Below are 27,702 nucleotides of genomic sequence, written 5' to 3'. Positions count from 1 at the left end.
GTGGTCATGTTAGCAACCATGGAGGTGGGGTAGGCGAATACCCCTGCATTCTCCACAGGCTCCTCAAGGGGGCACTACATCTTTTTTTTTCCTTGTTTTTCTTTTTTTTTTTTAACTTTCCCTTCTTTTTTTAAATCAACTGTATGAAAAAAAAGTTAAAAAGAAAACAAACATACAATAAAAGAACATTTCAAAGAGACCATAACAAGGGAGTAAGAAAAAGACAACTAACCTAAGATAACTGCTTAACTTCCAACATGTTCCTACTTTACCCCAAGAAAGTTACATTATACAGCAACATTTCTGTGAACTTGTTCCTACTATATTCATCAGAAATTAACAGACCATAGTCATTCCTGGGCATCCCCAGAACGTTAAATAGCTTATCTGTTCTTCTTGGATTATTGTTCCCCCTTCCTTAATTGCTCTCTATTGCTAGTTCCCCTACATTCTACATTATAAACCATTTGTTTTACATTTTTCAAAGTTCACATTAGTGGTAGCATATAATATTTCTCTTTTTGTGCCTGGCTTATTTCGCTCAGCATTATGTCTTCAAGGTTCATCCATGTTGTCATATGTTTCACGAGATCGTTCCTTCTTACTGCCGCGTAGTATTCCATCGTGTGTATATACCACATTTTATTTATCCACTCATCTGTTGAAGGACATTTGGGTTGTTTCCATCTCTTGGCAATTGTGAATAATGCTGCTATGAGCATTGGTGTGCAGATATCTGTTCGTGTCACTGCTTTCCGATCTTCCGGGTATATACCGAGAAGTGCAATCACTGGATCGAATGGTAACTCTATATCTAGTTTTCTAAGGAACTGCCAGACTGACTTCCAGAGTGGCTGAACCATTATACAGTCCCACCAACAATGAATAAGAGTTCCAATTTCTCCACATCCCCTCCAGCATTTGTAGTTTCCTGTTTGTTTAATGGCAGCCACTCTAAAGGGTGTTAGATGGTATCTCATTGTGGTCTTAATTTGCATCTCTCTAATAGCTAGTGAAGCTGAACATTTTTTCATGTGTTTCTTGGCCATTTGTATTTCCTCTTCAGAGAACTGTCTTTTCATATCCTTTGCCCATTTTATAATTGGGCTGTCTGTACTATTGTCATTGAGTTGTAGGATTTCTTTATATATGCAAGATATCAGTCTTTTGTCAGATACATGGTTTCCAAAAATTTTTTCCCATTGAGTTGGCTGCCTCTTTACCTTTTTGAGAAATTCCTTTGAGGTGCAGAAATTTCTAAGCTTGAGGAGTTCCCATTTATCTATTTTCTCTTTTGTTGCTTGTGCTTTGGGTGTAAAGTCGAGGAAGTGGCCGCCTAATACAAGGTCTTGAAGATGTTTTCCTACATTATCTTCTAGGAGTTTTATGGTACTTTCTTTTATATTGAGATCTTTGGTCCATTTTGAGTTAATTTTTGTGTAGGGGGTGAGGTAGGGGTCCTCTTTCATTCTTTTGGATATGGATATCCAACTCTCACAGCCCCATTTGTTGAAAAGACCATTATGACTCAGTTCAGTGACTTTGGGGGCCTTATCAAAGATCAGTCGGCCATAGATCTGAGGGTCTATCTCTGAATTCTCAATTCGATTCCATTGATCTATATGTCTATCTTTGTGCCAGTACCATGCTGTTTTGGCAACTGTGGCTTTATACTAAGCTTCAAAGTCAGGGAGTGTAAGTCCTCCCACTTCGTTTTTCTTTTTTAGAGTGTCTTTATCAATTCGAGGCATCTTCCCTTTCCAAATAAATTTGATAACTAGCTTTTCCAAGTCTGCAAAGTAGGTTGTTGGAATTTTGATTGGGATTGCATTGAATCTGTAGATGAGTTTGGGTAGAATTGACATCTTAATGACATTTAGTCTTCCTATCCATGAACATGGAATATTTTTCCATCTTTTAAGGTCCCCTTCTATTTCTTTTAGTAGAGTTATGTAGTTTTCTTTGTATAGGTCTTTTACATCTTTGGTTAAGTTTATTCCTAGGTACTTGATTTTTTTAGTAGCTATTGAAAATGGTATCTTTTTCTTGAGTGTCTCTTCAGTTTGTTCATTTCTAGCATATAGAAACATTACTGACTTATGTGCATTAATCTTGTATCCCGCTACTTTGCTAAATTTGTTTATTAGTTCTAGTAGCTGTATGGTCGATTTCTCAGGGTTTTCTAGATGTAAGATCATATCATATGCAAACAATGACAGTTTTACTTCTTCTTTTCCAATTTGGATGCCTTTTATTTCTTTGTATTGCCGGATTGCCCTGGCTAGCACTTCCAGCACAATGTTGAATAACAGTGGTGACAGCGGGCATCCTTGTCTTGTTCCTGATCTTAGAGGGAAGGCTTTCAGCCTCTCACCATTGAGTACTATGCTGGCTGTGGGTTTTTCATATATGCTCTTTATCATGTTGAGGAAGTTTCCTTCAATTCCTACTTTTTGAAATGTTTTTATCAAAAACGGATGTTGGATTTTGTCAAATGCTTTTTCAGCATCTATTGAGATGATCAATTGATTTTTCCCTTTTGACTTCTTAATGTGTTGTAATACATTGATTGATTTTCTTATGTTGAACCATCCTTGCATGCCTGGAATGAACCCCACTTGGTCATGGTGTATGATTTTTTTAATGTGTCTTTGGATTCGATTTGCAAGTATTTTGTTGAGGATTTTTGCATCTATATTCATTAGGGAAATTGGCCGGTAGTTTTCCTTTTTTGAAGCATCTTTGCCTGGTTTTGGTATTAGATTGATGTTAGCTTCATAAAATGAGTTATGTAGTGTTCCATTTTCTTCAATGTTTTGAAAGAGTTTGAGTAAGATTGGTGTCAGTTCTTTTTGGAAGGTTTGGTAGAATTCCCCTGTGAAGCCATCTGGCCCTGGGCATTTATTTGTGGGAAGATTTTTGATGACTGATTGGATCTCTTTGCTTGTGATGGGTTGGTTGTGGTCTTCTTTTTCTTCTCTGGTCAGTCTAGGTTGTTCATATGTTTCCAGGAAATTGTCCATTTCTTCTACATTATCCAGTTTGTTGCCATACAGTTGTTCATAATATCCTCTTATAATTTTTTTAATTTCTTCAGGATCTGCAGTTATGTCACCTTTTTCATTCATTATTTTGATTATATGGGTCTTCTCTCTTTTTGATTTTGTCAGTCTAGCTAGGGGCTTGTCAATCTTGTTGATCTTCTCAAAGAACCAACTGTTGGTGATATTTATCCTCTCTATTGTTTTTTTGTTCTCTATGTCATTTATTTCTGCTTTAATCCTTGTTATTTATTTTCTTGTACTTGGTTTAGGATTGGTTTGCTGTTCATTTTCTAGCTTCTTCAGTTGATCCATTAGTTCTTTGATATTGGCTCTTTCTTCCTTTTTAATATATGCGTTTAGTGCTATAAATTTCCCCCTTAGCACTGCTTTTGCTGCATCCCATAGGTTTTGGTGTGTTGTGTTCTCATTTTCATTCGTCTCTATATATTTAGCAATTTCTCTTGCTATTTCTTCTTTAACCCACTGATTGTTTAGGAGTGTGTTGTTTAACCTCCAGGTATTTGTGAATTTTCTAAGTCTCTGATGGTTATTGACTTCTAATTGTATTCCATTGTGGTCAGAGAATGTGCTTTGAATAATTTCAATCTTTTTAAATTTATTGAGGCTTGTTTTATGTCCCAGCATATGATCTATTCTGGAGAAAGTTCCATGAGCACTAGAAAAGTATGTGTATCCTGGTGATTTGGGATGTAATGTCCTGTATATGTCTGTTAAATCTAATTCATTTATCAGATTGTTTAGGTTTTCTATTTCCTTATTGGTCTTCTGTCTGGTTGATCTATCTATAGGAGAGAGTGATGTGTTGAAGTCTCCCACAATTATTGTGGAAACATCAATTGCTTCCTTTAGTTTTGCCAGTGTTTCTCTCATGTATTTTGTGGCACCTTGATTGGGTGCATAGACATTTACGATTGTTATTTCTTCTTGCTGAATTGCCCCTTTTATTAGTATGTAGTGGCCTTCTTTGTCTCTCAAAACATCCCTGCATTTGAAGTCTATTTTATCTGAGATTAATATTGCTACACCTGCTTTCTTTTGGCTGTAGCTTGCATGAAATATTTTTTTCCATCCTTTCACTTTCAGTTTCTTTGTGTCCCTGTGTCTAAGATGAGTCTCTTGTGTGCAACATATTGATGGTTCATTTTTTTTGATCCATTCTGTGAATCTATATCTTTTAATTGGGGAGTTTAATCCATTTACATTCAACGTTATAACCGTGAAGGCATTTCTTGAATCGGCCATCTTATCCTTTGGTTTATGTTTGTCATATTTTTCCCCTCTGTCTATTAATATCCTTTATTGTACCCATACTGAATCTCTGTAGTACTGAACCTTTCTCCAAGTCTCTCTGTCCTTTGTTTGTTTCTCTGTCTGTAGGGTTCCCTTTAGTATCTCCAGTAGGGCAGGTCTCTTGTTAGCAAATTCTCTCAGCATTTCTTTGTCTGTGAAAAATTTAAGCTCTCCCTCAAATTTGAAGGAGAGCTTTGCTGGATAAAGTATTCTTGGCTGGAAATTTTTCTCACTCAGAATTTTAAATATATCGTGCCACTGCCTTCTTTCTTCCATGGTGGCTGCTGAGTAGTCACTACTTAGTCTTATGCTGTTTCCTTTGTATGTGGTGAATTGCTTTTCTCTTGCTACTTTCAGAACTTGCTCCTTCTCTTCTGTATTTGACAGTGTGATCAGAATATGTCTCGGAGTGGGTTTATTTGGATTTATTCTATTTGGAGTTCGCTGAGCATTTATGATTTGTGTATTTATGTTGTTTAGAAGATTTGGGAAGTTTTCCCCAACAATTTCTTTGACTACTCTTCCTAGACCTTTACCCTTTTCTTCCCCTTCTGGGACACCAATGAGTCTTATATTCAGACGTTTCATATTATCTATCATATCCCTGAGGTCCATTTTGATTTTTTCAATTTTTTTCCCCATTCTTTCTTTTATGCTTTCATTTTCCATTCTGTCATCTTCCAGGTCACTGATTCATTGTTCAGCTTCCTCTAGTCTTGTACTATGAGTGTCCAGAATCTTTTTAATTTGGTCAACAGTTTCTTTAATTTCCATAAGATCATCCATTTTTTTATTTAGTCTTGCAATGTCTTCTTTATGCTCTTCTAGGGTCTTCTTGATTTCCTTCATATCCCGTACTATGGTCTCATTGTTCATCTTTAGTTCTTTGAGTAGCTGCTCTAGGTGCTGTGTCTCTTCTGATCTTTTGATTTGGGTGCTTGGGCTTGGGTTATCCATATCATCTGGTTTTTTCATATGCTTTATAATTTTCTGTTGTTTTTGGCCTCGTGGCATTTGCTGAACTTGATAGGGTTCTTTTAGGATTTGTAGACCAATTGAAGTCCTTATCTCTAATTTATCAGATCTACAGCTTCGTGGAGTACACTTTCTCTAACTAACCAGCAGGTGGCGTCCATGAGCCACCTGTTCTCCACAAGCCAGTTCTCCCCTGCTTAGCCTTTTTGGTGAGTGGGGGAGTGAGTCTTGTGGGGTCCAATTGGTGTACCAAGCTTGCGTGTGTAGTTGGTGTTGACTGCCCTGTATATGGGGCGTGTTTCTGGGCAGTCAGGGAGGGGGGGTGGCCCTAACAATCAAATCTCCCTGGTGATCCTAGAGTTTTAAAGCTGCTGCAATAGTCTAATCCTTCAGTTCAGTCCTGCCACAGTTTGTCTCTGCCACTGACCCACAAGTCCTTGGTATTGGCATATGGCTCCTGAGACTTGCAAGTAGGCCCCTCTTCCAGGCTGTGCACCCCGGGTCCTCTGTTGAGGGATGACTGTGCTATGTCACAGGTGAGTGCCGTCCCCCCAGGGTGGTTCTGGGCTGCTGGGTTGTGTCGGGAGTCTCCCAGTCTGCTGAAATGATGGCTGAATGGGGCTTTGTTAATTCACACTGCTCTACCTTCCCAACTCTGGGACAATCAGCTGAGGTTGCAGGGAAGGCTAATGTCCATGCCCAGTTTTGTGGTGTGTGCCTGTTATTTGAAGCACTTCCGTCACACTGGGTTGTCTGGGGCAGCTCTGGGCTATGGGGCTGGCGATGGGCAGGAGTGTTTCCTGTCCACCAGGATGATGGCTGTGAGTGGACACTCCCCTTTTCTTGGGAAGTTGTGGTGTTTAGTGAATTTTTTCAGCCACTGGATTATTGCCTTTTGTCTCAGAGCTCTCTTAGTTCTGCTCTTGACTTGACCTTCCCGAATTGCAAGTCTTTGAAGCTTTCTGTATTGGGCTTCTTAGAGTAATTGTTTTAGAAAAAGAAAAAAGGATTAAAAAAAAAGGGCCCTCCTCAGAGATCTAATGGGTTATTGAAATGCTAAGAGACAAAGCAACCAGGGCCATTAAGGAAAGGTCCACAGGGCAGAGAGATCAGCTTTTCTTCGGGATTTGCATATGTGCCTCAAGGCCTGAGTTCTGCCCTTCCCCTTTCTATGTTCACCAGAACTCCAAAAATCCTCAGCTTTTATTTTGGAGTTTTTCGTGTTGTTTTTTTCTATGCCTGTCTCCTCTCTGCTGTGCTGGCTACTCTCAGATTCTCTGGTGTCTGGTCTCAGTCTATCTATGGTTGGAGTTTGGATCAGTAGAATGAGTTTCCGATAAGGGCTGCCACTGCAGTTCTCCCTTCTCCTTCCCGGAGCTGACAGCCCCTCCTCCCACGGGACTGAGCCTGGCAGGGAGGGGCGCGGGTCCCCTAGCCGCAAAACTTACAGATTTCACTGATCTCAGCAGTTCCACGTTTTCATGAGTGTTGTATGAAGTATGCCCAAAGTCAGATTGCTCTGTGGTGTCCAGTCCACGCAGTTCCTGGCTTTCTACCTACTTTCCTGGAGGAGAAACTAAAACATACAGCTCACCAGTCCGCCATCTTGCCCCGCCTCCCAGCAATCCTTTTTTAACAGAGCACATAATTGAAACAAATCATGCATGTCTCTTTGCCTTCTGTTCACACAACTTCCTAGGCTTCCAAACATGGGTCCAAGGCCAATGCCATATTTTAAGGTGAAAGGGACAAACCATAACATGGCCAAACAAAAAGGCTACAGATTCATAAGCCATTTAGTACCTTCATGAAATAAGAACAAAATCACCAACAATAATTCCTGTAGTGTAGAATAATAGCCCAGTCTTCACTTCAGGTCAGCATCTCAGGTGGCTGACACTGTTGAAGCAGATTTGACAATCCAAGGTTATGTTGGAGCACTTAGACAACCCCAAAATAGTGTGAGTTAAAAAGAAATAATAGTCCTGATGTGTCACCCATTGTTCTTTTTCTTTTGAAGTCACCAATCACTCATTCAATGTGTAAGCTTATCTCCTCCGCACAAGGTAGCATATTTCCCTCACCACTAATGGCGAGATAAATACAATTGTACACCTTGTCATGAATATGAAAAAAATAGAAAACCCACATCCACCCTAGGTTGTCCTGTATCAAAGAGACTAAATACTGGCCCACTGCAGTTCCAGTGCTCCCAGTTCCATAAACAATTCCTGTGATTGTGGCTAAAGCATCACTGCTCCCTTAGTGACCCAGGCCCACAGAAATAGCTGAGCCAATCATGTTAGATGGTCCACCAATAAAAATTGTGTAACAGCCATTAGAAGTACATTAATGGACTTGTTGTTTGGAGAATGACTATATCTGCCAAAGGACCCAACTGCTAGGAGCAGACTTAGAGGTAAAACTGGTGCTCTCTTTCGTACAATGTCAGAGATAAAGCCTTGCAAAGTTCCACCTATAATTCTTCCTACATTGTACCAAATGGACCACTTGTCAGCTTCAACCTCCTTCTATCGAAAGTTGTTACTCAGATAAAAGGGCAATCAGAAGAAGGAGTAACTCACTAACTTCAAGCAGTCATAGGCAAGTGAATATAGTATAACTCCAGGAAGGCAACAAGCCTGATTAAAGCCTTATTGCCTTGGCTTGGGTAATGGTACTGTTTTCTTAGATTGAATAATTACACTCATATTTATCTTCATTTTCAGCACCATTAATTAAAGGCCTGTGTGAGTCTTCTTCAAATTTTTCTTTTACCTCAATACCTGGGAGACCAATTTATTCTGTTGATACCAAGAGTCCAAAGAAGATGATTATCCCACCAGCAGACTATACAGATGCTGTCACCAAAAAGGCATACTCATAACCATACAGCAGAACAGAATAAGCTAGACATGTTCCCAAAATGTTAGCCACTGAAGTACAGGCACTCCAAAAATGAAAAATAACTCCTTGTCCAACTTTCCCAAACCAATTGCCCATAACAGCAACTACACAGGGCCAACCCGTAGACTGCAGCAGATCAATCACAATCCTCAGACAGCAGTAGAACAACTTGTTGTAGAAATGCAGCCATTCTGTGAGGGTGCCAAAGACAACCACCACTAATGTAGAACACATGCCAAAAGATAGAACCTATCATAAATTAAGCCAATCCTCAATGATGCCACTGATGAAAAGGTCCATAGCATAGAAGAGAAAAATAGTATCCAGTGTTCTGAGGAAAAGACTGGCTTCCTCTGCATTAGGGAACAAATGGTTGCTGCTCCAAATCTCTGCAGGCAGTTCAGTTGACTTGTTGAAAGCAGTTGGGGTCCATTGCTTAGAGACACCGACATTGACATTGGTAAATGTTTTCCTTGAAGAATGGAGCAATGAATAGCTGAAGAAAGTGAGCAGGAACACAACAACATGATGATGGCTGAAAAGGGAGATCAGAGTTCCTCTCTGAAAAATATTTGGCCAGGCCATGATTCTCCTGACCTTCATTCTTGCCTTTGACCTTCAAGTTTGGATAGTGAATAATTTACATCATTTCTCCTTCCTCAAGGAGCTGCATCCAGGGTTTCCTCAACACAATTTTATTATCCTCCTGTTCTGGAGGAGAACAACTTCACTAGACCAAAGTTAAGGTGTCAGCAGGGCTGGTTCCTTCCAGAGGCTCTATAGGCACATCTGTTTCCTTGACTTTTCCACTTCTAGAGACTGCCTGTATTTCTTAGCTTGTGGATCCTGTCCTCCATCTCCAGAGCCAGCAGCATAGCATTTCAAATCTCTTTCTTGGTCCCTCTGCTTCTGACATCGCATTGCCTTCTCTTGAATCTGACTCCTCCTGTATCCCTCTTATAAGGACCCTTGCGATTACATTAGGCTCACCCAGACAAGCCAAGATAAGCGCACCATTTCAAGATCCTTAACTTAATCACATCTGCAAGGTATGTTTTGCCATATAAGGTAACATTCACAGGTTCTGGGGACTGGATGTGGACATCTTGGTGTCCATTATTCAGCCTACCATATAATAAAACATAAATGTTGACACATGGAAGTGGTGGCTTTGTTTGTGGTATGGCTTTGTTCAAGAACTTTTAACAATTAATTTGGGGAAAAATCTTTGTTTTTGGCAGAAATCTTTTGTAAAAACATTTCAGTGTAAAACTGGCACTTTGCCACTGCCAATCTAGCAAGCAGTTTACAGTTGAATCATGGATGTTTTGTAAATATGATTTTAAACAGCTAATTACTTTGGGTGTATTTGGTGTTTTGCTACTCAGTGTTATGGCAATAAATTAATTTAATATTCACAGCTGTCATGTGCCATTTCTTGAGTTCCACTGTAGTCACCATTCATTAGAAATTCCTAATAAACACTGTTACATGGCTTTATTCTAAACTATTGTCAAAAGCTGTTGGAGAAGTCATCACACATACATGTAACTAGACATAGGAATTCTGAGCACATACCTCTCCTCCCCTCTCTCTCTCTCTGTTTCTTGGAGTCCTCACTCTGAATGAAGTCAGCTGCTATACTGTGAAGAAGCTTATGGAGAAAGCTATGTGGTGAGGAATGGATCTCTTCAGCGAACAGTGAGCAAGGACCTGAGCCCTGACAAAGCCGGTTTAAATGAACTTGGAAGCAAATTCTCCCCTAGTTGACCTCTGAGATGACTGCAGCCCTGGTCAACAAGTTGATCCTAGGCTTGTGACAGACCCTGAGCAAGAACCATCCAGATGACCCATTTCTGGATTTAACCATTTCCAGCTTTCTTATTCACAGAAACTGTAAGATAATACAGTTGTTTTTCACTCATGAAGTTTTAGGGTAATTTGTTACTCAGCAATAGATAACTAATTCACCAGGCTGGAGCGTCTTATACACTCATAAAAAATGGAAAACAATCTAAGCCTGTACTTCAAAGTAAGCTGAATTTTGAGAACTTCATGGAATTCAGTAAAAGGCAGAGGTTGGGCGAGGGAGGATTTGAGCTTGAGGTAAAGCTCTTTTTACCCTATAAGTTGAAAAGTCTGGATATGCTTATGACACTGACAAGGTGGACCTGCTAAGAATATATATGCATGAGAAACTTAATAGCCTCCTGGAAAAGAGCTCAGCTTAAGGGGCTTGTTCCATTAGCCAAGCCCTAGGGTCAGCGATGAAGTTAGCACTGCTTGGTGCTTGACTTAGATGGGCTTCCTGGTCTGACCAAACAGGAGTGTTGAGAAGGAAGTTTTGAGAAAAACAAAACAAAATCCTTGTAGAAAAGTTTCACCAAAATTTTTGGGAGATGGTATACTGACTACAAAGCAGTATTGCCTTGGGATCCTAGGGTGTGACTCCATCATGGGGAAGAGGGGTCTCCTTGGCTGATTGGAGTGCACCACACCATATGGCACCAGCACCTTGGACTTTAACAGGCATCACTGTGAAATGGCACTGCCTTCCCTGTTCCCTGCTAATGATGATGGACCCTGTTTTTGTTCACTAAAGCTGCTGAAATGCAGATACCAGAAAATGGGTTGGCTTTTGCAATGAAGATTTATTAGTTTTCAAGCTTACAGTTCTGAGGCCATGAAAATGTCCAAATCTAGGCATCATCAAGATGATTCCTTCTTCCTGAAGACAGGCTGCTGGCAATCTGGGACTCCTCTGCCACATGACAAGGCACACGGCTGTGTCTGCTGATCTCTCCTTTCTCTTCTGGGTTTTGTCACTTCCAGCTTCTGGCTTCAGTGACTTACTCTCTGTTTCTGTGACTTTTTCTCTTAGCTTCTACATATTTCTCTCTCTGTGTTTCTGTGTGTTTCTCCTCTTTCTGTTTCTTTCTCTGAATTTCATCCTCATAAAAGATTCCAATAAGAGGATTAAGACCCACCTGGGGCCTGCCTTGACTGAAATGTCCTATTCAAAAGGTCCCACCCACAATATGTTTACATCCACAGGAAAGGATTAGCTTTAAGAACCTAATTTTTTGGGATCTATAAAGCCTCCAAACCATCACAGGCCCAGAGGAAGTTTCACAGACGTAAGCCATCTGAGCAATAGCAGCATGTCAGTGCTGGAGTAGGAAAGGAAGAATTGGCAACATGAGAGCTGAAATGTCTGTCAATGAGCACACAGCAGAAGGAAGGCTGTGAATTCCACAATAGTGAGTGGAAGCCAAATTAAGGAAATACAATTATGTTGCTATCATGACTTTTTTGTTTAAAAAAATTCTTATGTAGTATGGCATTATTGGGTATTTATTAAGTGGCATGATTGAGCAATTAACAATCCTAGTTCAGCATCCATTTGTAGCAATGGACTAATTACCACCCAGAGATTAGAACTAACTGCCTTGTGGCAGAGACATGGAAAGAATATAGTATACTACCAGAGTTATTCATACAGCCTCAGGTCTCAACATGGCGTTAGAAAACTGGGTCAAAAATACTGCTGCAGGTAGTAGGGAAGGCTGTTTGGTTTCTAGGGGAAAAGTGATGCTCTTCTCTGGGAGGTCTCTGCAAGACTTAGGGGATCAACTTTTTGCCCTGGCTTCAACTCTCTGCAAGGTGTTGTAAAAGTGGGTAGGAATGGGAAGAGAAAGAGAAATGTGTTGAGTAACACCTGTGGAAACCATAGAGCATAACCATATGCCATCAGGGCAGGAGATGCCTATGACTGTGGTGGGATGAGTGATGATGATGCATCAATAGGTATTTTAAACCATCAAAAGCCACATGACCATACAGATTAAATTTCTTAAGATATACCTGAATGCAGGAAAATTTGCTTTGTGGACTGCAGCTAATAATAGAAACAGGAGTTTAGAGGTAGCTCGCTGTAAGCAAACAGTTGCCATAGTGAACTGTTTTAACAGAAGCTCATATTGCAGGGGAAAAAACAGGGTACCATCCTAGATTCTCATAATTAATACAACCAATGGAGGAGAAAATAAGAGAAATAGGAGGCCAATTTTAGCACTAAGATGGACAATACCTGTGATGGTTAGGTTCATGCATCAACTTGGCCAGGTGATGGTGCCCAGCTGTCTGGTCAGACAAGCACTGGCCTGACCGTTGCTGCAAGGACATTTGTGGCTGGTTAATAAACCAACAGGCTGGTTTATTAAGTCATCAGTCAGTTGGCTGCAGCTGTGACTGATGACTCAAAAAAGGGCGTGTCTTCCACAATGAGAGAATGCAGTTGGCTGGATTTAATCCAATTAATCAGTTGAAGACTTTTAAGAGAGAGAGAGAGGACCTTCACTTCTTTGGCTGCCCAGCGAAGTGTTTGCTGAGGATTTCATTGATGTTGCCAGTTCGTTTCCTGAGGAGTTCATTGAACATCTTCATTGCAGTTGCCAGTTCGCTGACTGCCCTATGGAATTTGGACTTGTGCATACCCACAGTTGTGTGAGATACTTTTATAAACCTTATATTCATAGATATCTCCCATTGATTCTGTTTCCCTAGAGAACCGTAACTAATATAATACCCAAGGGTGGAAGCATAAATCATTGGAACAGAAAACAAAGTATCCAGCATTTCAAGGCACTGCCCTGGTGGTAACTTTGAGGGCCACCCAAACTAGAGGGTGGTCAGCAACCCCCTCCTTAAGGACTTATGCAATAAATACACGGAATTTTGAATTAGAACTATTGAATGTTTTGTAACTGTTTCATTGATTCCGTTTTTTGTGTGTAGGTGTTTCTAGTGACATGTAAGAGGAGGAAAAGACAATACTTCATAATTTAGAGCCCAGTTCTACTTGGTAAGCTATGTAAGTCTAGCTTTTTTTTAGGTAGAGATTTTTTCAGGATAGTACTAGAAGAAATAGAGCAGGAGTTCCAGTTGAACCTAAATAGAATGTACTTTAGGATTCTTTTTTGTAAAGATCTACCAGGGATAGATTTTTATGAGAAAACATGTCTTCTGGGAAAGAACTGTTATAAGGGAGAATGGAATTTGGTACATAGCTGTGGCCAATAACAATCACAGTTACTAGAGAGGAAGAGTTGTTTTTAATATAGAATGGTGTCTGTCACTCAGATTATCCTTCAGTCCCAATGTCAAGTCCAGTGCTAAGAAGAAACAGGAAACTCTTGAAAGTGCTCTTTCACCAAAATGTCTGCAATCATTTGGAGTTCTATACCCATGTAATGGAGTGTGACACCAAAGCTGACTGGGGATTCACCCCGAACTACTTAGAGAACATATAGCACAGCACTGGTGCCACCCTGAAGGCATACAGCACATGGGTGGCCTCCATGGCATCAGGGACTTTGGGTACCATGTCATGTTTGGCACAGCATAGAGGTTTTGGCATAGCAGAGAGGTTTTAGCTCAGCAGAGCACCTGCATAGTGCATATTGGGTAATCATTGTGAGGATTTGTGCCAGACATAGAAGAAAGAGGCCTTCATGGGAGTGTATAAGCCAAAACCTGAGTAGAAGACTTCACCACTGAGAGCTAGGGAGGGAACAGTAGGGAGGAAAAAATGGCAATGATTGCATGATATCTGAAAGAATTCTGTACTTGAATCCATGGAGGATACTTTCAGAAGTAATTTGGAGGTATTTGATGGAATCTGGGGGTTCAAAATAGTGAGAGGAGGCAGACCCCTAAACATGTTTTTTACTATTAATTCTGTGATATCCAGCTTCCCAGACAGCTCCCAGTATTCCTCACTTGCTGATGCTCAGGCCCTGTGTAGAACCCACCCAAGTTGAATCAGGACTGGCCCATTTGACAAATAGAATATTGCAGAAGCGATGGTGTTTGACTTCTGAGGTTATGTAATGAAAGACATTGCAGCTTCCACTTTGGTTTTTTGGATCATTCACTCTGGGGGAAAGCAGTATCCATGTCTTAGGGACACCCAAGCAGCACTTTGAAGAGTCCATTGTGGATGGTAATTGAGATCTCCTGCCAAAACTCAGCACCAACATGCCAGCCATGTGAGTGAGCCTCTTTGGAAGTGCACCTACCAGCCTCAGTCAAACCTTCAGATGACTGCATCCTCATTGACATCTGACTGCAACCTTACGAGAGGCTGAACCAGAACCATTCAGTGTACCTCTCCCAGGTTCTAACTCAAAGAAACAAAGAGAAATAGAAGTGATTATTGTTGTTTTAAGCTACTTTATTATAGAGTAATATTTTATGCAGAAATGGAAATCTAATGCCAATACGAACCCCATTTTTACTCCTAGGCTAAAAACCCCCAAGAATGAGTTTGGGTAGGACTTAAATTGCCCCTTAAATAACAGGTAGGATATTAATATGTGCTGAGGTCCAAGAAAAATGTTTCTTGAACATTAACAAAGGCAGAAAGGCAGATATATCTGTGTTCAACAGGAGAGTTCTGTCCACAGTGCCAAGAGTATATAGAGAAGAATTGGGGAATTAGGTGGGGTGGATTGGCTTCGTCCAGGTTAGAGAGGTCTTTCTTGCCACTGTTAGGACATTGGATATGAATCTGAAGGCTCTGGAAATTTGAGGCAGAAGAGTAATGGGATAAATATTAGCTTTCCACGATGTTGTTTCACCTGGTGATTGGGAATCGTATGAAATAAAGGCAAAAAGAGACTGGAATGAAGAAATTGTATGAATAATTTAATAATTGTAGATAATCTGAATGAACTAATAAACTGATGCATTTCAGGAAAACTGGCCTTTTTTATGTGTGATATGAAGACAATTACTAAATTAAGTAGTTTAAATGAGTTGTATTCCTCTGAACTTCCAGGTATACATTTTAAGAAAGTAAAGTATTCTTCCTGTATAATTTCTGTCCTTTAAGTAATTTGGTTGTTTTTTTTCTGTTTTGAAACAGCAAGCAGATGTTGTCTGCAGAGGAATTTCACTTTTCTGCATGAGCATAGGTGGTGAATTAGATTAAGGGCCAGAACAAATGATCCCATTTGCTGGGTTTGGGAAGGAGAGATTAGGTGTTACTTTTATCTTTGTTCAGCTGCTTCTCATAGGCTCCCTTCTTATCTGTTTCCACTTCACTGTTTATCTTGAGGACTCTCATCTCTGTGGAAAAAGTCTCAGTATTTGGGTCTATAACTAACATTTGCCTGCTTCTCCAGTTTTGAGTCAAAAACAGTGATACCACACACCCAGCACGTGAACCATAAATACCATCTTTCATTTACATGAGAAGTATTCATCTCTATGGTCAGAAATCCAATGCAGTTTCAGCGAAGTGTAAAGTGACAATTTTTGTAAATGTAAGAAATTTCTGAGAGAAGAATATATTTAAGGACAGCCAGTTCAATTTATGTTGTCATTTTTGTTATATATGGATTTAAACAAAACAAAACAAAACAAAACAGAAGATTGTGTGATCCATTGAAGGTTGAAATTGTGAAATCAATTTAGAGTGGTATGAGAAGCATTTAAAAAATGAAATGGAACAATATTTAATATAAAATATCAAAATGCTTTGCACATAATGAAGATGAGTACCATTTTATAAAACTTTTATTTCAGTTTTGTATATGTTTGTGCGTGCATGAGTCAAAATGTAAAATTATTTCTTATCATGATTTGTATTCAACATTTTTGAAAGCTACAGATACTTAGGGATAAAATCCCAAACTTTAAAGTTTCTAGTTTAAGAATAATTTGCCAGATAATTTGTTTTTCTTCCAAGTATAAAAGTCATATGTAATGGAAAATAGAAACAGAGATTATATAAGTACCTACAAGAGGTTATTTCACACTAGTGTAGGTTGTCCAATGACCATAGTCATATACAAAATAAAAGTTTATAATCCTAGAGTTAGCTCCAAAATGTTCTAATTATTGACCTTGGGTTAGCAATATCAAAACTCCCTGTACTGATCTCTTCAAGTAAAAGCAGAAACAAAAATAATAGATATCTTTTTAAAAGATTGTTGCAGAATGTGACAAAAAATGGCTAGAATGATTTGTAGTTATAACATATTTAACAACGCTAAGAAGCATATGTCCATCAAGTTCCTGAGAAAGTTATCTTCATTATTTAAGTATGTTTGTCTGCCAACAAATTAATTATCCAGCTTTCTAATATAGTCCAGAGCAGACTACATTTTTATGACACATAGCCATTAAAAGCTCTGATCCAGGACAATATCTATGAACTGAAAGTGATAACAAGACAAAGCACATCAAAAATCTTGTTAAAGTGGTATTTTTATGATTTTACTGTAATTAAATTTGTCCATTACTGTTACATTTATAATGATTATTGCCTCTACAATCCATATTTTGCCATTTGAAAATTATGCGCATTGGGCTCTGCACTAAATTTCACATCCTATTAACCTCAGATTCCTTATCATTCCATTTGTAGACAGGATATATATAGGTGATAGCATTGTCAAACTTATGCATTCTGATGAAACAGAAATTTAGAAGGAACACATTGACTTAAACTTAGAATCATATGGATGTCACAGTAACTGTGAAAAACTCCTGAAGATTGGACAGTGACTTGATAATTCATTTCCTGGTACCCTGGATTTTTCTTACATATTTACAACCTACATTTCAATTGAAATTAATTCAATATTAATTAATTCAACAAATATTTACTGATTCCTGCTTAATTGGAAAGCACCATTATATTGCTATTATAGCTCCTACTTTTAAGAAGTTTATAATCCAGTGAAAGTGATAAGCAAGCACATAATTCAGAAATCAAGGAAAAATATGGCAAGTGCCTTGGAAGAGATTACCAACAAAGTACTTTGGAAATGCTTATTCAAACAGAAGGTAGTAGCGTGGGTTTGGACAGATAATAATAATATATATTTCAGAGGAATTATTGTAAAGATTAGAAACAATAATTCACAGAGAGAGAGCATTTAGCACAGTGATTGGGATCTACTATGTTTCAGTAAATATTAGCTGTGTAGTTTTCATTTATATTGCTGCTGCTATTTTCTTTTTTTTTCCTAATGTAGCTAATTTAGATGATTGTATTTGCTTGGCTATCTGCATTTGCTACTCTGTCTTGAATTCACTAGAACAGAGATTTCCAGAAAACATATAAGTCTGGCATGGTAGATTTTGAGCACCTCCAGAAGATTTGTGGTAACCGGTTGTTGTTACCACCAGATTCACGGGGATTTCCAAGATGAAAAATCACTTCTGGGAGTGCAAAGTCCTTCCTTGATTCCCCTAGAGATTTCATTGTCACCTTTTGCCTCTCCCCAAGTTCAGGAATTTCACCATAAATAGCTATGTAGAGGTCACGTCATAGGTCATCAAAGGATATTTGCTTTGTCTACAGTACCCAGCCTGAGGACTTTGCAGACTGCTCTTTGATTTTATAATTGCTAAAAGTTATAGCTGAAAATGATTTTTCTTTTTTCAGTTAAATGTGCTTTCTTTTCTTTTCTTTTCTTTTTTTTGTTCCTGCCAAAAGGGTTTTTACCCATTATTTATATATTGGCATTGTTAAGGTTTAGCTTATTATACATTGGTGAGACTTTCCAAAAATCACTGTTCCTTTTGTAGGCTGTGATGAACTGTATCCTTATGTGCTCTACAGGAAATAAGCACAACTGTATTTCACTTCAGCAGGCTATTAGACCTTTGAAGATGCAAACTTTTGAAGGTGTTCTCTTCCACATGGAATCTATCAAAGTCATTTCTCAATCAAGGCTCTGAATGACTAAATGAATCCAATTTTTTTTTCTTTACTCTCCTGTCTCTGCACCAAATTCAAATCTATGTAAGATAGTAAATTTACCTTATAAAGCCCTGCATGGATCAATTTAGGAAAAAATCTCAAATATTTTCTCTTTCTCTATTATTTATTTTGTTAATGCCAACAGTTGTTGTTGTCTTTAAATCAGTGACTGTAGTTAGAACTTCTTTGTGGACAGTTTCAGATTACTCCATGTATGTCTTAGACAAATATTCAAATTTTTCCACTTTAATCAGAAAAAAACATGTTCTGCACAGAAATGAGCTGATATGTGGAGGTTTATATGGCTGTATTGTAACCATAAAATTAGATTTCTCTGATGGGAGGCAGTGTACTGTGGTGAAGAAAGGAGATCCCTGGAGCTCAAGACTGGGTCCTGGTTCCATATTTGTGCCTCTTTAGTTGCATGACTTTAGACAACCATCCAAATCTCTTATAATTTCAATATTCTCATCTGGGAAATAAATAGGTAGACTCAATGAATGCTGAAGCTTCCTGTGAGCTCTATAATTCCATGTTATGACCAGAAAGGTAAAATTAAGTAGGGGGGTGAATTTGATAATTCAGATAAAAATATCTAGCATGTTCAAAAAGGAAAAGACAAGATGGAGAGCTTGAATTACCCATTCATCAAATATATTCTGGGCATTTACTATGTTCCAAGGCACTTTCTTGGACACTATGTGAGTGTGTGTGTGTGTGTGTTGGGTGTGGATATGTGTGGTAGGTGCGGTAGGAATCCTAACTTTAAGGAGTTGAATCTAGTGAGGGTGATTGAGTGTGTGCTTGAGTAACCTCATGGTAGAAATTGACAAGGACTCTTCATTTTTTAGAAATTAACTAGGTAATTGAGCCACAGTTAATTTTATCTCTGAAGATAGCACTTGGTGTTCTGAGATAAATGGCTCAAATTAAAGTTACCTCAGAGTGAAAATTTACTGCATATCAGAGTACCGCAATTTGTAGTCACAAGGCTTTTTAAGTCCATAAGAATGTACAGGTGTATCTGTATAAGACACACATGATTACACCAGAAAACTCTTCTACCTGGGTCTGCCTTCCCTAAAGACAAATAAAGCAATCCCAATCCCTGGATGATGATAATAGTAATTTATGAAACAGGTGGTAGGGCTGCAGAGACAGATTAGAGAAAGGTGTCAATCAAATTCTCTGTGGCAAGTTCCCGTAAGAAAGCAGCAAGGAAATAGATGGTTGGTGTCTGGGACTGCTGGGTTCTGTTAGATCATTTTTTAGCTTTGATTAATGATGCTACCAGGGAACATTTTCGAATCCCATATACATTAGAAATCCCTATTTTTGCACAGACTCTTGCTATTCAGATCACAAGCTCTTCTGAGGCAGCCAGGCACACAAATGGGTTTTCTCAGTTTAGTTTTTAATTTTTCTTAAATTTTCAGTAATGCCTAAAAAGGAACACAAATACAGCTGTTCTTGATTCAGTATAGCCCCTCTAAGCTGATGTGGCATAGAAAAAAGCCCAAGAAGCTTTTAAAAAATATGTGGTCATTGATTATAGAGTTCACATACTGAGGAAGAAGGCTACAGAGGAAGGGACATGAGTATTGACTGCTCTTTTAGGCATATGTGCAACATTGAAGACTTTTTCAGGAAGAGGGGGACATGATTAGAAAGATAATCCAAGGATTAGGAAGAGGAATGGGAATGATTTTTAAAATATATTAATGTCAATAATCCAAGTGAATTGTCACAAGAATTTGTGCTGGGACAATGGTAGAGGTTTCAAACAGTCTTCAAGATGTGACTGGTTGATTATGAGGAAAGAGGAAGCTAATCCCAAATGCTGACTGGATGCTGAGAGGACAGTGGTGTTAGTTACCAAACTTAGAAACACAAAGACGAAGCTGTTTCTTAGCAGACTGTGAAAAAGGAGAAAGGAAAATGATTAGTTTATTATTTTCCCATCTTTTTATTTTGAAATGTTTCACAACTCTAGAAAAAGTTGCAAGAATAAGATAATGGATACCCATTAACCATCCTTCTCTAGATTCACTAATTGTCAATATTTTGTCAGTTACTTTACCGTTAAATATTTCAACATGTATCTCTTAATAGCCAGTCCATTCTCCTACATATTCAAAATACAATTATCACTTTGTTTTGCTGGAAGGACATTATTTTAGTTTCCTTGGCTGCTCAAGCAAATACCACGCAATGGGTTGCCTTAAACAATGGGAATTTATTCGCTCAGTTTTCAGGCTAGGAACAGTCCAAATCAAGACCCCATCAAGGCAATTCTTTCTTCCCGAAGATTGATGTTCTGGGCTGGCTGCCACCATCCTTGGTCCTGGGATCCTCTATCACATGGCAGTGCCCATGGGGGTCTCTCCTGGCTTCTCCCTTCTCTTCTGGTTTCCCATTGACTTTTTGCTTCTTGTGGCTCCTTTTGTGACTTTCTCTTTCTGCATCTGAATGTCATTCTGTTTATAAAGGAATCCCATGACAGGATTAAGACCCATCCAGATTGAGCACCTTAACTGAAGCAACCTCATCAAAAGGTCCTATTTATAATGCATTCACACCCACACAAATGGATTAAGTTTAAGAACATGTTTTTCTGTGGTACATAGCTCCAAACTATAACAGAAATCCATGTTGGGATTCTGGTCAGGAGCTATAGCAATAATTCATTGTCAGAAACATAGTTTTGAGAGTTACTTACTAGCATGGAGGTGATATTATTAAGTTAATAGCATAGATGAGATAACTCTGTAAAGAGACTAGGAAATTAGGTCAAAGACAGAATCTTGAGATACAGTTATAATCATTCTTTTATTTTCCAAAACTATTGTGTAGAGTAGTGAGTATTTTCTGTATTTTAGTCAAGGGAAATTATTTTGATTAAGAGACTTGCTTAAGGTGCTCCTGAAATTAAATGGTGGGGCTAGGACTTGGCTTTGACTGTGAAGCATGTGGTCATTCCACTATAACACAGTGAAAGTAGGTGAGGGTACAGTGTCTTAGTTCTGGAAGACATGTTAATGTACAGATTGGACTTTCCAAAGATGATTGCAACAATAACTCCCACCCCACATGTGCTTCTGTGGTGGCTTGTCCCTCTCTCAGCGAGGGGCAGAGTATACATATTGCTCAATCAGGTGGTGTCCTAGAGAAATGAAAGTCACACTTCCCTTTTTACAGGAGACGTAGTATATAATCAACAAGATCTGATAAATAAATACTTGTTTATTTACATCTTCCTATTACTACAAGGAGGATTTTTCTTTAAAGGAAAGAAAATCTTTTATTTTTAATGCTTTTTTATTAATTATATATATATAATTGAGATTGTTCACATACCATACAACTATCCAAAGATCCAAAGTGTACAATCAATTGCCCATGGTACCATCATACAGCTGTGCATCCGTCAACACAATTAATTTTTTTTTCAATTTTTAGAATATTTTCATTACTCCAGAAAGAAATAAAGGCAAAAAAAGGAAACTCAAATCCTCCCACACCCCTAACCAAGCCCCCCTCCATTATTGACTCAGTTTTTGTATAGTACATTTGTTACTGTTGATGAAAGAATGTTAAAATACTACTAATTGTAGTATATAGTTTGCAATAGGTATATATTTTTTTCCTATATGCCTCTTTATTATTAACTTCTAGTTATATTGTCACACATTTGTTCTAGTTCGTAAGAGACATTTCTAATATTTGTATAGTTAATCACGGACATTATCCACCACAAGATTCACTGTTTTATACATTCCCATCTTTTAACCTCCAACTTTCCTTCTAGTGACATACATGACTCTGAGGTTACCCTTTCCACCACCTTCACACAACTTTCAGCACTGTTAGTTATTCTCACATTATGCTACCATCACTCCTGTCCATTTGCAAATGTTTAAGTTCACCCTAGTTGAACATTCTGCTCATAATAAGCAACCGCTCCCCATTCTTTAGCCTTGTTCTATATCCTGGTAACTTATATTTCTTTTTTTTTTAAATTCATTTTTATTGAGACATATTCATATACCATGCAGTCATAGAAAACAAAGCGTACATTCAGTTGTTTACCATACCATTATATAATTGTGCATTCATCACCAAAATTAATTTTTTACATTTTCATTACCACACACACAAAAACAATAAGAATAAAAACCAAAGTGAAAAAGAGTAACCAAAGTAAAAAAGGACACTGGGTGCCTTCTTTTTTTTTTCCCTCCATTTTTCTATTCCTCCATCCATAAACTGGACAAAGGGGAGTGTGGTCCATATGGCTTTCCCAATCCCATTGTCACCCCTCATAAGCTACATTTTTATACAATTGTCTACGAGATTCGTGGGTTCTGGGTTGTAGTTTGATAGTTTCAGGTATTTACTGCTAGCTATTCCAATTCATTAGAACCTAAAAATGTTGTCTATATTGTGCGTAAGAGTGCCCACCAGAGTGACCTCTCAGCTCCTTTTGGAATCTCTGTGCCACTGAAGCTTATTTCATTTCCTTTCACATCCCCCATTTGGCCAAGAAGATGTACTCCCTCCCACGATGCCGGGTCTAGATGCCTGCCCGGGAGTCATATTCCATGTTGCCAAGGAGATTTACTCCCCTGGGTGTCAGATCCCATGTAGCGGGGAGGGCAGTGATTTCACCTGCCAAGTTGGCTTAGCTAGAGAGAGAGGGCCACATCTGAGCAACAAAGAGGCATTTGGGAGGAGGCTCTTAGGCACAATTGTAGGGAGGCCCAGCCTGTCCTTTGCAGCAACAGTCTTGCCAAGGGCAAGTCCCATGGTAGAGGGATCAACCCATCAAACCACCAGTGCCCTATGTCTGTGAGCACATCAGCAACCATCGAGGTGGGGAAGCCCAACACCCCTGCATTCTCCACCAGCTCCTCAAGGGAGCTCTGCATATTTTTTTCATTTTTTTTTAATTAACTCTTTTTTTTAAAATTAACTATATCAAAAAAAATTTTTAAGAAAACATATACAATAAAAAAAAATTCAAACAAATGATAACAAGGGAGTAAGAAAAAGACTACTAACCTAAAATAACTACTTTACTTCCAACGTGTTCCTACACTACCCCAAGAAAATAACCTAATATAGCAATATTTCTGTGAACTTGTTCCTACCATACCCATCAGAAATTAACAAACCATAGTCATTCCTGGGCATTCCCAGAATGTTAAATTTACCCACAATAGCTTATCTGTTCTTATTGGGTTATCTTTCTCCCTTCATTAATTGCTCTTTATTGCTAGTTCACCTACATTCTACATTATAAACCACTTATTTTAGGAGTGTGTTGTTTAACCTCCAGGTGTTTGTGAATTTCCTAAGTCTCTGATGGTTATTGACTTCTAATTGTATTCTATTGTGGTCAGAGAATGTGCTTGAATACTTTCAATTTTCATTTTAAATTTATTGAGGCTTGTTTTTTGTCCCAGCATATGGTCTATTCTGGAGAAAGTTCTGTGATCACTAGAGAAGTATGTGTTTTCTGGTGATTTGGGATGTAATGTTCTATATATATCTGTTAAATCAAATTCATTTATCAGATTGTTTAGATTTTCAGTTTCCTTATTGGTCTTCAGTCTGGTTGATCTATCTATAGGAGAGAGTGATGTGTTGAAGCCTCCCACAATTATTGTGGAAACATCCATTGCTTCCTTTAGTTTTGCCAGTGTTTTTCTCATGTATTTTGTGGCACCATGATTGGGTGCATAAACATTTATGATTGTTATTTCTTCTTGTTGAATTGCCCCTTTGATTAGTATGTAGTGGTCTTCTTCGTCTCTCCTAACATCCTTGCATTTAAAATCTATTTTATCTGAGATTAATATGGCTACTCGTGCTTTCTTTTGGCTGTAGCTTGCATGAAATATTTTTACATCGTTTCACTTTCAATTTCTTTGTGTCCCTGTGTCTCAAATGAGTCTCTTGCATGCAACATATTGATGCTTTTCATAGTTTTTGATCCATTCTGCCAATCTATATCTTTTAATTGGGCAGTTTAATCCATTCACATTCAATGTTATTACTGTGAAGGCATTTCTTGAATCAGCCATCCTATACTTTGGTTAATGTTTGTCAGATATATTTGTTCCCTCTCTCTCTTATTGTCCTTTAATGAAACAATGTTGAATCTCTTTAGTACTGAACCTTTCTCTACATCTCTCTCTCCTTTCTTTGTTTCTCTGTCGGTAGGGATCCCTTTAGTATCTGAAGTAGGGCAGGTCTTTTATTATCAAAATCTCTCCGCATTTATTTGTCTGTAAAAAATTTAAGCTCTCCCTCAAATTTGAAGGACAGCTTTGCTGGATAAAGTATTCTTGGTTGGATATTTTTCTCTCTCAAATTTTAAATATGTCATGCCACTGCCTTCTTGCCTCCATGGTGGCAGCTGAGTAGTCACTACTTAGTCTTATGTTGCTTCCTTTGTATGTGGTGAATTGCTTTTCTCTTGCTGCTTTCAGAACTTGCTCCTTCTCTTCAGGATTTGACAGCCTGATCAGAGTATGTCTTGGAGTGGGTTTATTTGGATTTATTCTATTTATTTATTCACTGGGCATTTATGTTTTGTGTATTTATATTGTGTAGAAGGTTTGGGAAGTTTTCCCCAACAATTTCTTTGAACCCTTTCTAGATCTTTACCCTTCTCTTCCCCTTCTGGGACACTAATGAGTCTTATATTTGGACATTTTATTTTATCTATCATATTCCTGAGGTCCATTTTGATTTTTTCAATTTTTTTCCCCATTCTTTCTTTTGTTCTTTCATTTTCCATACTGTGGTTCTCAAGGTCACAGATTCATTGTTCAGCTTCCTCTAGTCTTGTACGATGAGTATCCAGAATCTTTTTAATTTGGTCAACAGTTTATTTCCATAAGATCATCTATTTTTTTATTTACTCTTGCAATTTCTTCTTTCTGTTCCCCTAGGGTCTTCTTCATGTTGTTTATATCCTGTGCCATGCTCTTCTTCATGTCCTTTATATTCTGTGCCAAGCTCTCATTGCTTGTCTTTAATTCTTTGATTAATTGCTTCAAGTACCGTGTCTCCTCTGATCTTTTGATTTGGGTGTTTGGGTTTGGGTTATCCATATTGTCTGGTTTTTCATATGCTTTAAAATTTTCTGTTGTTTTTGGGCTCTTGGCATTTGCTTTACTTGATAGGGTTCTTTTAGGCTATGTAGGATTACTCGAAGACTAATCTCTGATTTGTCAGATCTACAGCTTGGTGGTGTACACTTTAACTAACCTACAGATGGTGTCCGTGAGTCACCTATTCCCCTCAAGTCAGTTCTCCCCAACTTTGTCTTTGTGGTGTGTGGGGGTCTGATTCTTGTGGGGTCCAATTGGTGCACCAAGTTTGGGTTTGTTTTTGGTGCTGTCTGCTGTGAATGTGGGGCATGTGTCTGAGCAATTAGGGAGGGAGGGCAGCTTTAATAATCAAACCTCCCAGGTGTTCCTGGAGATTTAAGGCTGTTGCAAGTCTAAACCTTCATTTCAGTCTCGCCACAGATTGTCTCTGCTGCTGATGCACAAGTCCCTGGTATTGGCGTATGGTCCCTGGGATTTCTGAGTGGGTCCCTCTTCCAAGCTGTGACCTTCTAGGGCCTCTGCTGAGGGAAGGTTGTGCTACGTCACAAGTGCATGCTGTCCCCAAGGGAAGTTCTGGGCTGCTGGGCCATGTAGGTGCATTCCCAGCCTGTTTTATGGATGGCTGAATGGGGTGTGTTAATTTCCCCCTTTTCACACAGCTCTGCCTTCCCAGCTCTGGGACAATTAGCTGTGGGTATGCAAAAGGCTATTGTCCATGCCCAATATTGTCATGTGTGCACGTGTTGCTGGAAACAGTTCCTGTCACTCTGGGTTTTTTGGCACAGCTCTGGGCTGTGGCACCAGTGCTGGGCAGGAGCATTCCCAGCCCACCGGGAAGATGGCTGCAAGGGACATGGTTATTTTCCCCTTTTGGCTCACCTCTGCCTTCCTTGCTCAGAGGCAATTAGCAGCAGGTGCGTGAAAAGCTATCTTCCACGCCAGATATTAAGGCATTCCCATAGCCCATTCCTGCCGTGCTTCACTGTGCAGCTCTCACTGTTGTATCTGCAGACACTTTTGTTTTTTTTAAAAAAAGAACTAGTCCACCTTCAAATGCCAACCCATAGTTTCCCCACATGCAGCATGGCTGTCGGATATTCAGTAGGCTTACTCACTCATTTCAGAATGCAGACTCCCAGTTTCACCAAGTGCACAGTCCCTGTGGATTTAACAGAACTTGTCCAGCTGGTGCATCACTGGAAATGGTGTTCTGGGTCACTTTCTGGCTTTTATCTAGTATTTTTCATGGAGGTGTGTTTTTGCCCTGTCTCTCCTTGCCACCATCTTAGGTTCTATGGTAACTTATATTTCATGTATATGTGTTTACATATTATAATTAGTTCATATCAGTGAGACTCTGCAATATTTGCCTTTATGTGTCTCTCTTATCACTCTCCAAGAAGGATTGTAGGCAGCTATAGAAACCTTATGCTATTCCTGCTTGAAGTTCTCAGAAGGTACACTAAGATCACTGCCTATTTTCCTACTCAAAAGTTTGGTTCTCTTTCAACATACTTTTTTCTTATTTATTCCCACTGCTTCCTTTCAGAAATTTCTTTTCCCAGGAGTTACTATTAGTGCTATCTTGCCGACAAAGTGTCTGGTAGAATTAGTCTCATGGGTGACTCAAGTGTTCCTATCAGGCTATATATATAATACTGTTGCTAGGTACTCTGGTAGATGTATACAAGGCACGATGGTGATGGTTTATATTTTCAGAACAGAAAACACATGATAAAGCATTGATTTTGTTGTACTCTCTGAAAAGTGGTGGGAAAGAGGCTGGGTGGAAAGGAGGATGGGGGAATATGTCCCCTCTCTGTTATTCATTGAGTTCATCAGCATTGGGTTCATCAGCATTGGATTTTATAATTTACTGTCTACTTGATGCCAAGTACTGTGTTTTGAACTAGAATGCACTGTTTCATTCAGTTTATAACCTTTAATATAATCTCCTTTGCTTTTATTTTGCTGATTTTTTGACTGCTGGTGTTAAAAAAGCCTGGTAAAACTTGAAGAAGTAAAAAACAATAAAAAATAAAAAACTGTGAATAATGAGATTCTATGAATTTATGAGCCAGACTAGTCCTTTACTTTCAGTTTTTTTTTTTTTTTTTTTTTTTTTTTGAAAATTGGTTTGAAAAAATTCAGACATTGCCAACAGGAATACAATAAAACAAACACCCTCTTCTCATCTCTGGTCCTCTAATTTCCTTTCCAATGGCAACCATTTTTCTCATTTCTGTGTATGCATATTTTCAACCATGTATATTAAAATGTTTTTACCTCCTTTCTCCTTTTCTGCCCACTTGGTATCATATAATTCATAATTTTGTGCACTTTTTTTACACTTAACATATTTATATTTTAGGTTTATATCTATTTATATCTATAACTATCTATCTATCTATCTGTCTATGTATCTATCTATGTCTAATCATTTAACAGTTGAATAGTATTTCTTATATTCTTGCCCCATGATTCATTTAACTGGTTCCCTACTGATAGACATTATACTACCTGGTGAACAGTACTGTTCAAAGTTGTGAAAATGCAACATAACTTC

At 38.5% G+C, this 27,702-nt stretch overlaps 1 pseudogene; it reads right to left on the bottom strand.

Moving 5' to 3' along the window:
- Positions 1 to 7,357: 7,357 nt before the first annotated feature.
- On the bottom strand, positions 7,358 to 8,822 carry LOC119508241 (annotated as a pseudogene).
- Between the last annotated feature and the right edge of the window lie 18,880 nt (positions 8,823 to 27,702).

This window comes from Choloepus didactylus, chromosome 13 (assembly GCF_015220235.1).
Source record: "Choloepus didactylus isolate mChoDid1 chromosome 13, mChoDid1.pri, whole genome shotgun sequence".
Taxonomy (NCBI): Eukaryota; Metazoa; Chordata; class Mammalia; order Pilosa; family Megalonychidae; genus Choloepus; species Choloepus didactylus.
This window is presented reverse-complemented; position numbering and strand designations above follow the sequence as displayed.